This window comes from Nomascus leucogenys, chromosome 17 (assembly GCF_006542625.1).
Source record: "Nomascus leucogenys isolate Asia chromosome 17, Asia_NLE_v1, whole genome shotgun sequence".
NCBI lineage: Eukaryota > Metazoa > Chordata > Mammalia > Primates > Hylobatidae > Nomascus > Nomascus leucogenys.
In genome coordinates, this window is record NC_044397.1 from 23,396,882 (window position 1) to 23,409,533 (window position 12,652).

Sequence of the window (12,652 nt, forward strand, 5' to 3'; positions counted from 1 at the left end):
TCACCACAACCTCCACCCGCCGGGTTCAAGAGATACTCCTGCCTTAGCCTCCTGAGTAGCTGGGATTACAGGCATGTGCAACCACACCTGGCTAATTTTGTATTTTTAGTAGAGATGGGGTTTCTCCATGTTGGTCAGGCTGGTCTTGAACTCCCGACCTCAGGTGATCCACCCACCTTGGCTTCCCAAAGTGCTGGGATTACATGCATAAGCCACCACACCTGGCAAATTTTACATATTTTATACACTATAGAAACTGCTTATATATGAATTTCTACTATATTCTTTGAATATACTATATACTTGTGTATATATACAGATATATATATACATATATACGGGTATATATATATATATACCCGTATATATACACACGTATATAGTAGATATATATATCTATACACATGTATAGATATATATATATACATACATACATACATACACACACTTTTTATATACTGTTCCATTATAACAGAATACTTTGGTTTTCATTTTTGTTTGCTTTTATTTGGGTTATTAACTCATGAAGCATATTTACGTGATTCGAAAGTCAAAACTATGAACTAAAATACTTTCAGAGTTTCAAAGTCTGCATTCTTTCTTTCTTATCATTCTCTTTCTACAGAGTAATTATTTTCACTAATTTTTAGGTTATCTTTTACTTTTTCTTTTTAAAACAGCATACAGCAAAAATTCTTCTTGAATCTATTAGAATTTGATCAGAGAAGCAGAACCACTACAAGCAATGTTAAGAATTTATTGTTGGAATACCCCTTACACAATTGAGAGAGCCCATTAAGCTATGTGAGCCTGCTACCCCTAGAACTGGAGCTGGGCTTGAAGTCTGTAAGACTGGGAAGGAATGAGGAGGGCAGGACCAAAGTGGAACCTGTGAAGATAAACTTGGCATCCATATCTGTCTCTCATCTGAACTGGCAGTGGTGTCTCAGCACCTCCAAGCCTCCAACTTTGATGATGTGGGTAACCTGCAAAAGAGCTGGAACAAATTGCCAAAACATTAGCCCCTGACATGAGCAGCTTTCAGAAAAGCTGGAGGAGGAGATCCAGGGGCAGTTTGAGAAGCTGCCAACCAAGCTGCGGCACTATGCAGATCCACCACAATGTCATAAACTGTGTGAGCTGCAACAGTGCGTGACCCCACACAGGTCTGAGTGTAATTCTGGCAGCTGGATTCCAGTTAGACTTTAAATTCCATGCAAATTTCACTTGTGGCAAATCTTAACTTAGAACTGAACGTGGAAGAGAATACTGAGAAACTTAGTTCCAACTAACCTGACACTTTACAAAGCCACCACAGTCTATCTTTTGTGAAGTCATCGTCCAATATTTATCCCTCTTTTAATTATACTAAACTCCCAAATAAATGCAATGGCAAAATCATGAGTCTACCTAATAGGATTCAACCATACTATGTATAACCAAAACTCACTCCCCTTTCCCAAAAGAGGATTGAGAGTCTTTTTAGCCATCTTTGGCTGATATTTATTCCTCTTCTTACTGAACCATGCTTTCTCAAATGCTTAGAGATAATGCTTGCTACTATGAACACATGTTAGATGGTAGAGGTATGGGAAAGAGAATGAAAAAAAAAGACTTCCATATGTATAAGAGAGAAAGAAAATGAGTAACATGTGTATACACACATATATGTATTTATATTCATATCAAAATAAGGAAGAAATATTAATGATTATCACTTCCTTTCTGCAACTTGAAAAATTGTCATAGCTGATACTTACAATGACCATCTTCCAATATACCTTTTGTATCCCTTAAGACCTGGGTAAGCACCTTGATGGGTGATGCTTCCTTGCTTGGTAGGGTGACCTAAATCTTTATTTTTGAAGGTGTAGTCATTAGAATTGCTGCCTCTATTGAGTCATTCTAGTTTCTACTGACTTTAATGACTGGACATGGGAGTCCTAAGCAATACCCTATGGAATATCCTGAATTCAGGAATACTCTTCTTTGTCCCCAATGTGTAGTAGTAACCCAATTTTTCATTGATATTCATCCAATTTTTCATTGATATTCAGGATCAATCAATCTAGCAAATACAATAAATCTCATTTTTGCCTGTCACTTTCTATTTGGTGATTTTTTACCGTATGTCCCAGAAGACGCATTTCTCCCTTTCTAATCTAAGACCTCTACACCAGCAGAAGCTAGTGTTACAGACAGAGGAAGCAACTACACATCTGTGGGGTTATAGGGAGATTGGCCACTCTCATTTCCACTCCTTGGTTCTCAGACTCATAAGTCCTAAATATGGGAGAAACAGTACCCATAGTCACTCATTCAGAGTATATACTGCATCCTGAAGAATATACACCCCACCCACAAGGTGTGGCCAACCAACTGGCTCCATAACTGAGTCTTCAAAAGACTAATCCACCCTTCTCACAGGCCAGATACATCAGGGTAATAAGGAACATTGTAAGACCAATGAATGCCATAAACCTGAACCCACTGCAACATTTTCTACAAAGTGAGTTTCTTTGTCAGAAGTGATGCCGTGTGAGACATTGTGAAGGAGAATAAAGCATGTGGTAAATGCAAGGTTGGTGATATTGGAAGAAGAATTGTGAAAAAGCAATTCCATGTACAGAATTAGTGTCTATTCCAGTGAAAATAAAGTGCACTCTTCACATGATGAATGTGATCTAAAATAATTGACACGGTGGCTGCCAGAAACTCAATCACTATTTATAACCTAGCCTTGGAAGTAGCATTTATCACTAGTGTATTAGTTGAGACAGTCAAAAAGTCTCCCAAGTTTCAGAGGGAGGGGACATATACTCCACTTATTGAAGGGGAAGTAACTGGGTTCTGAAGAACCCGTGGAATGTTGGATGAAAAAAAAGTTACACAACTCCTGGAAAATGTAATCTGCCATTCTGTGACTTGATGTTTTTACCTAGTAATATGTCTTGGAGATTACTATAGAGTCATATAATCACATATCTTTCTCATTATTTTTATAGCTGAATAATATTCTATTGTGGGATTATATCATAGCTTAATCAACCTGCTCCTTAATGAAGGTCATTTGAATTATTATACAAAGCAATTTTGCATCACAAAATTATTTGTTATACAAATAATGCTGTACCAACTAGACTTGTTTATAAATTGCTTATTTTTTTTTTTTTTTTTTTTTTTTTTTGAGACGGAGTCTCGCTCTGTCACCCAGGCTGGAGTGCAGTGGCGCAATCTCGGCTCACTGCAAGCTCCGCCTCCCGGGTTCACGCCATTCTCCTGCCTCAGCCTCTCCGAGTAGCTGGGACTACAGGCGCCCGCCATCACGCCCGGCTAATTTTTTGTATTTTTAATAGAGACGGGGTTTCACCACGGTCTCGATCTCCTGACATCGTGATCCGCCCGCCTCCGCCTCCCAAAGTGCTGGGATTACAAGCGTGAGCCACCGCGCCCAGCCTAAATTGCTTATTTTTATTTTTATTTTTATTTTTTGTATCTTCAGGGTAAAAATATGCATTTTAAATATTCTATTTTTGCTTTTGTGATTCAGATACAGTTTAAATAATGAAATATTATGTTGTTTCCTTGAGATGAGCCCCTTTTCTTCACAGATTCTTAGATGAATGCATGTGAAATGTAAATTAACATATAATAAAAATCAAACATCTCAGATATATTTCAAAATTATAACACACATTACACAAGAAAGAAGCAATCATTAAATAGACAACTGTATTAGAATGTTCATTCTGCAGTATTGTGTGGTCTGTTCCCTGATGAGAGCAAATTAATCCTTCTAGCCGCTCAAACAAATGTACAAAAAAAAGAAAGTCTTGAAAAACACCATTGATCTGTGAGATGCCAGCATGAAATTTTTATGATTACGTGGGATGCTGCTGAAAACAGTGATCCACACTTTTCAAATCTATTTAAAAACAGAATTGAATTTTGATCCAACTGAGTCTCCAGGGATCTCCTATAACTCACACTCTCACTTCCTAGGTGAAAATGAGGTTTTTCCTATGATTCAAGTAAAAAACCGATTTAGTCTGTCTAATCTAGGTTCACATGGGCCAATTCTGTTAAAAATATCATATTTATATAAGATAATTCAGCTAACTAAAACTTAGGATTTTTCCTTGCTTTTGTTTTACACTCCTAGTCACTCCAAGGTGTTGTCATATAAAAAGTTTACAATACTTTACAAGTAGAGACTTCTTAAGCTGATATGAAAAGAAGCTGAATATAAAGTTTTGGAGCTATTGAAAATTCAAACATTACTAGGGAAAAAGAAATGATTGTTGAGAAAAGATGGAGTTTTGGGGGATAGGAGACTGGAGGAGTCCAAACTGTAAAGGATCAGTGTGCACGAAGGAAAGGCATATTCTTCTAGGTGCAAGATAGGTAAGACAGAGTAGGTACTAAACCTAATGTTGTTCCTACCCAGATTTGACTCTCCATCACTCTTGTTGCATCAGAAATTTCTGCTAAAAGGTAAATACAGATGAATTTAAAATGGTGAGAGCATTCTATGTGGATTTTACCTTCTCAGTCTCCCCTGTTTAGAATTATTTTCTCGTGCTCTCCCCTTCATGGTCCCCAGGTTTTGTTCTTAGCTTTCTAAGTTTCTCCCTCTATATCAGTGTTTTGAAAGCTATTTTGACTTCCACTTATAGTAAGAAATATATCTTATATTATGATCCAGAGCACACGGCTATATAACTAAATGAAATTTTAAAAAACAATATTTTCCCGTTACATTCAATGTACATTAATATTTTATCTTCTGTTCAACTCTAAGTATCATGTTCTATGTCATTGAAAAAAACACGAATACTGCGCTTTACTTTGTAAGTTAATATTCTGTCTCATTTTGCACAATGGTTTAAAGCCCCTATCGTACATAAGTAATTTTCAAATCTAAAACTCCATGCTGTATCTCATTCTTGGGTATAGATGAGCATGTACATTATTTATTAGTTATTTCTCTCTGGATGTCTTATATGTGTCACAAATCCAACCAACCTAGGATTAAAATCTTTACCTCCTCTGTTGTCCAGCTTGATGAATGCAACCAACATCTACCTAGTCACTGAAAATAAGAACTTGGGAGTTGTGCTACAGGAAGGACAACAAAAGCATCAGTAAGTAATGTGTTTTGATTACAAGTAATGGAAATCTCAGCTCAAACTGCTTTAAACAATATGGATATTTATTGGTCTACTACAGTTGGCTTAATCCTAGCTTACTCTTTTTTTCCCCCAGCTTACTCTTAAGAGCAAGAAACTTTATTTCCCAGAAGCCTCTGGAAAAGCTCTCTTGGCATCTCATTGACCGGAATGGCATCACATGCCCACTTCTAAACCAACCTCTTTGTTTGTGGAAGTGACAGGGGCTGATGGGCTTAGGCCTAGGCTCTTGGCCAATCCCTCTGCAAAGGAGATGAGTGACAATTTATGAATATCCATTGAAGTTGCCCTATATGATCCCTTCTTTTCTTAAGAACATAAAATATAAAAGTGGCTGTCTGAAAAGAAACTGGAGATCTGGAAGGAAGAGAGAATTATGAAATGGTATCTAGTTACGCAGCCACAATGCCATTTTCACATGACGAGTGTGTTCCTTCTCCCTCCTCACGCCATGGAAACTGTGATTAATTCATCACTTTCCTAATATGTACTCCCATAGCCGTAAATGAGTCTGAACTGAGCACTCCAAGCAGGCACTTTGAATTCATCAGTAATCATTCTGTGTTGAAATCTATTTAGCATTCCTACCCTAGATTCTTCCTTCTACTTCATCCTCATCACCTATTAAGCCATACAATTTCATCTCTGTCTGACATAACTCAAAAATCATTCCTAAAGCCACAGCTCTATTTCAAGGTCTCATCCTTTCTAGTCTAAACTATTATGAAAGTCTCAAGCCCTCAAACCTGTGCTTCCTTCTCATTTTAAAGAGCAATTACCAACATCCAAATATAATTATATCACCAGCATGCTTTTAATTCTTCAATGACGCTCCATTACCTATGGAAAAAAGTCCCAGGCCCTTATCCAGCAGGCAAAGCTGTCCCAGACAGCTTATTTCTTATTTCTCATTTCTGTTTACCTCCATGTGAGCCAGTTTATGCCACAGCAAACTTCGTCTAGCTCCTTAATCACATCATCGTGATTCATAACTTTATGCCTTGCATCTCTTGCTTCTTCTGCTCAGAAAGTTCTCGCTCCTTGCTTACTAACTTCCGACACATCTTAGTGTTCACTACAATATGTGTTCTTTGCTGAAGCAGGTTAATAAACCTAATTTTGGTTGACTATGGGTATGTTTCTGGTAGTCCCTGGGCACTGCTCTTTATCAGTATAGAGCAATGCTTCATGTGACAGCACACGTGGATAATTAGAATATGGTTTATAAGGCATGCTGGGCAAAGTAGGATGCTGCTTGGACACCATTTGTCAGGAGGTGGTGTCACTTGCCTTCCAAAGATTGAAGGATATCAACATCTCAACATAACTAACAGAATATTTAGTTTGAGAGGTTCTAGTAAGGGATTTAGGGTGCATGATGACAAAGTGGAAAAAGAAAAGTATTTTTGGCAAGAAACCAATATACAACTGGGTATGTGTTCCATCCTATTCTACTCACCAATCTTGTCCATGTGGAAGTTGAAACTGCATAGGTGAGAGGTGGAGTGGAAAGAAAGACACTTAAAAATAATATCATCTCCCTCTTATGGCTCTTTATAGGAAGTTCTGATTGCAGATCATTAGTATTTCTATCAAGGGGGTGAGGGGTAGAGGAGAGTATTACAAAGAAAAATAAACTGAGTATAATGCAATATTTATGATTTTCGAAGAAAAGGGAGTGTGATGTGAGAAGGCTGGAAATGTATAAAGTGTAGAAACATGAATAAGAATGGTGCAGAAAGTGAAGGTGCTGAAAGTTGCTCCAAGAATCCCTTTAGACTCCTATTTTTGTGAGTCAATCTTAAAGGAAGGCGTAAGCGCCAAATGTTATGGGTTGAATTGTGTCCCCAAAAATGTATATTGAGTTTCTAACCTCCAGTACCTCAGGAGGTAATGTTATTTGGAAAGAAGGAAAGAAGGTCTTTACAGGAGTAATCAAGTTAAAATGAAGTCATTAGTGTGGACTCTAATCCACAATGATTGATATCCTCATAAAAGGGGTAATTTGGATGAACACACGGACAGACATAGAGGGAAGATGATGTGACGACATCACAGGGAGGAGACGGCCACATGACTAGAATGTCACATTCATACAAGTCAAGGAATGCCAAGGACTGCCGGCAAATGCTCAAAGCTGGAAGAGGCATAGGATTCTCCCCTAGAACCATCAGGGAGGGCATGGCCCTGTTGACACTTTGATTTCAGACATCTAGCCTCTAGAACTGTGAGAGAGTTAACTTCTGTTGTTGTAAGCCTCCTTGTTCTTATTACTCTGTTACAACAGCCCTAGGAAATTAATACACAGAGAAAGCATCATGAAGGCAGCTTGAGAGTGAACAGTAGCCTTGGAAAACAGCAGGGTTGGACCACCTCCATTAGAAAATCTTCACGGCAAGCACCACTGTTCTTCACGCCTTCTGCTGTGCCTTTAGCAAAAAACAACAGCTCCTTGAAGCCTTACTCTCAGAAGTCAGGGGTTTAGCTGAAAACAGAATTCAGTTATCTAACTCTGAGCTCTATGCCTCTGCCACGAAACCTAGGGGAGTTTAGTAGGATATTTTTAGCCTGCTTCCAAGCCTGTAAGATGCCTATTTATCATGTTTTAAATAAGAATACTCTACATACACACCTACAGACACACACACACATACACACACAACCACACGCAAACACAATAATGGATGAGTGATTTTGAAAGGTTTTTCTTCAAAAAGAGTTAAGAATATTTTATAATTTATGACTTCTTTAATTGATTTTAGGCCTACATTTTATTACTTTTAGGAATCTTGATTTTAAATCTTTACTAGAAACATCAGTCACAAAAACACTAGCTTATTGTTTTTTGTATCTGAGGGATTACCTTTGAGATTTTCCATTCTTGCTATCACAAAATTACTTCTGTTTCATCTTTTAAACACTGACCCAATGCCACTCCTTCCTGAAGGCATTATACCAAATGATATTACACTATTCCAATATTACATATAGTCCATTATACTAAATAAAATTACAGTTAAGTTAATATATTTACAGATGGCACATCAAGACAGGCACAGGTGTTGATGGTGTTGATGTCTGTTTCTAATGTCATTATTTTACCATCTTAACTCATAAGCTCCCAAAAAAGTAGGCTCTCAGTCTATTCAAATCATGCATAAAAAATTTAGCTTTAGTCTCTAGAATATAGGTGCTTACAAATAATTTTGATTATGATGAATATATTCAATGAATTTTAATCAAATACAAAGTAATTTACTTTTTCTTTTCAAATATAGGTCCCATCAGCCCTCTGATTCAATCATATTCTTTGTCAGTCGTTGCTAAAATGCATTTCTAGCTGTGTCCTGCCTCTACAAAAACTTTTTTTTCACATGCCGTCATTTGAAAACTTATTTTATGAGAGTTATAAATATAAGGCTTCCTTGGCCAAGGCAATCCTTTAACAGAGAGGTAAGGTCTGTAGGGGGAATAATAGTGCATAATCACTGTACCATAGATGCTATTTAATAAGCACACTTTCACACTTCAAGGCATTACACTTGAAAAGTAACTAATATAATCTGTAATATTTTTTCCTGTATTAAAACTTAAAAAATAACCTCAATTGAGATGGATTGTGTCACTAGGTCTACTTTTTTTTTTTTTTTACTATGATAAAGTACCAAAAATTAAGGCCCCTCACTTCCAAAAAAGCCACAGCCAGTTACCTTAAACTCTAGATATATTAGTGGTGTGTAAATGTTTCACCTAAGCATATAATAAGGTCTGCTAGACATGTTCTTTTTCTGTGGCATGTTGGAAATAACAGTGACATCAGGAAACTAATTTCCGTTGAGCACCCCCTTGACTCATGCACAATTAGACTCTGCATAGATTACACTTTTACAAGAAATCTGTGATGACCATTTTATCATTTACATTTCAAATGATGAAACATGTTCAGCTAGCTTAAATAGTGGATTACCCAGTACACTTTCATCTGTATGTGCTTAAACCCAACCTTGAACCAGTTTAAGCAAGAGAGGAGTTTTTTGAAAAACTAAACAAAAGAAACGATGAGGGCAGAACTGCACTGCACTTAGTTCTAGGGACCTAAACTTTAATTCTCTTTTTTTTTTTTCTTTTAATTTCTTACTCACTTTTTGTGAGTAGGAAACCTCACATGCTTGAGTTTGGGACACAGTCTTTTTTCTTTAATTCACCATAAGAGGAAATGGGAAGATTATCCTCCAGTTCCAAATAAGACACTTATAAAACAGAAAAAAACAGAAATCTAATTAGCCTCGCTTCTATCATAGGTCTATCTCTGGAGCAATCACTAGAGTCAGAGGGGTAAAGGGGTCCATGATTGGCTCATTCCTGATCATGTGTTCCCAGAGGGAAGGAGGTGGGGACTAGTGCAATGGTTAGCACATGAAAACCATAGCTTTCAAGAACTTTCTCATTGCTAGAATTGTCAATTGGATTCTGATTCATCCATTTCAAGCCTGCCCTTTCTAATACACCTTATTATTGTAAAACATATCTGCTATAAATGTGGTGGTTTTAGGTTACAATTGAATTAAACTGAAGGAATATTACAGACATTCTCTTTTGACTGTCAAACTTGACCTAGAAGAGAGACTTCTTACTTTGGAGCAATAAATAGTGGATGTAATAGGCAAGAAGTCACAAAATGAATCAACATCATAACAAATGTATGAGCCTTTCTATCTGTCTACCCACCAGATCTCCACCTTAATATCCAAGCAGCAATCTGAATATAGAGCATTAGTCAGAAACTAGATTTATCTAATTGCTCTTGGCCCAAGAGCTTTAATTTGAAAAGGATTTTTTCAAACCGTATTCTCTAATCACAAAACATAGCATGTAAGCATAAGGATACATGTTAATATATCCTGCTGGGTTCCAATACACTCAGATTAGCTGATGATATCTTTTATAAGCTATGCATGTTATTTTAATCAGGATAACATTTCTTCACTGAGATTTATGAGAATTTCATTTAAAAAAAAAGATCTCACTTTTCTATTTATATCCCATTAACCCTAATTCCTTTTGCCTAAGATCTTGGCAAATTCCCAGAGAATGCCACAAGTATATCACCTTCCTAAACATGCATCTGGTTGGCATATAGGTGGAGACAGATGTTGGCACTGAGGAGGGAAAATGGGGTTGGAATATTCTGCCTGAGTAGGGAATGAAGAGAGCTCTTTTGCCTGACTGGCTCCCTTATTCTATTTGAAGATTACAATGTGATTAGTTAATTTAAATTTAACTGTTAAAATGCAAATAGATTGTTGTCTTCATCTTTCTTTAATTCTTACATGTTGACGTTAGATAACTAATCACATTATAACCAATATTTGACACTTAATCATAACGCATACCACAACAACCACAACAAATCCTCATATCCTGCATTGTCATCACTAGCTTGCATGGAAAGTGTTTCTATACTGAGCCTTCTGGCGATATTCAGATTATTAAAAATGAAGAATTTCTTTCCTTATAAAAGAATGTACCTGAGTGATGAAATAATCTGTACAACAAAGCCCCATGACACAAGTTTACCTATGTAACAAAACTGCACAAGTACCCCTGAACTTTACATATAAGTTAAAATAAATAAATAAATAAAAATAAAAAATAGAATCCAGAGTTTTACTTGAACCCAATAAGAGTTTTGAAAGCATGAACTTTACCTAAGATGTACTAGTCATCTGTTGGCAACTGTTTCTGACTTACCGATTTTCTCTCTAAATAGGTTAAACATTTTTTAAAAAAAGAAAATATGCTAATAAACTATTATGGGAAAAATAAATGGTTCTAATTTTGAGTCCTTGAGAATAATTAAGGATAAAAATATCAATTAGTTCAATGCCATGGGCAACTTCAGCTCTTAAAGTCAAAAGTAAGTTATGTAATGACTCATGTACTGGCACATGTACATTAATTTGAGTTCTGCTGCCACTTGCATCTTTTGAGAAACAAAGCAGCAATAAGTCAAACAGCATTGGAAATCCTTTCAAAATATTTATCTATAAAGCACAGCTTTAAGGATCAACATAGCTTATCATAAACAGAGTTTTGGATGTCAGTATGGTAGCTACTGAAGAATGGTTAAAACTGTTTGCATTCTGGGCTTACTTCTGTAAATCTAGGGTGCCACTTTTCAGAAAAGCTGATTTCAAGAGCTTCTTACATAAATAGCTGAAGTTCCAAAATGTATCTGCTGCAGGGTGCTGCAGTTTAAGTCCTCCTCCACTGACTTGCAGGCCTAGAGGGACAAAACACAGGGTGTTTAGTCTGCTTATGATGCAAAACAGAAGCCAATTTCTATACATGATGGGAAAATGAGGGAAAAGAAAAACAAAATGCCCAGACATTTCTTATTCATTAAAAGCAGCTTTTGTGCCAGTTAGTCTTCTACATGGAAGAATTACAGTGAACATAGAAGACTGAAGTAAACTTATGTAGCTTACATTTGCTGCAAGAGGCACTTTACCTGAATCATTGCTAACCCTCACAAAAGCCCTTCAAGGTGGGCCTGAGGTGGGCACTGGTGTTGATATGGACAAGTACAACTGTCAGCTTAGATGGTATGTGGCCCATGTGAGATGACAACTTTAGTTACCTGGCTTCAAAATCCATACTCTTCCTACTATACTCTAACTATAGGATAAAAAGGTCAGATTCTATTTCAAGGTAAAGAAAACTGAACTGAGCAGTTACCTAAGCAAACGTGGCTCTTCTCCTGCTTGATTGTTACTGAAAGAAATCTCTGTTAGATCTAAGCAGCTGTCTTCAGAGCCTGGCCCTGCAGTGCAGTTAAAAAGAACCTGTACTCCCACCTCTTGCCAATTGTGATAGGATAGTTAGCACTTCCTGGATCTTTCCATAGTAGATGGAAGATAAGAGAATGTCATATTTAGTGTAGAGCTAACACCACCTAAGATTTTGACAAACATCAAAGAGAGAAGCCCATCTCCATACCTATCTCCAGAGACTTGTGCACATAAATGGTTACCCTAATAAAAGGCACAGGAGGGAGGATGTAATTTTCAGTATTTTATTTTAACTTGGAATCTATAAATTTATACTATGCATTTCCTTTAAATAGATGTATCCTTAGGAATGTCTAAGTATGTAGTTTTCAGAAATAAGCCTTAGAAAGACATTACAATAAATTTGTACAAATAGTCTACTGCAACTGTTTTTGTTTTTATGATCACATGTCCAGCTGCCTTGTCATGCTAACATTCCATTATTCTATGCCCCCAAACCATCCTTCCATTACAGAAAAAAATGCTCATCTGGGTCATATCAAATATAATTAGCCTAATAGTTGTATGATTATGGAATTGTCTCAAGTTCCAAATGCATCCATTCCCTTAAAAATTAATAGTTTTGCAATGAAGATAAATGACATAAGCCTATTAGTAGGAGGACATTAAAAA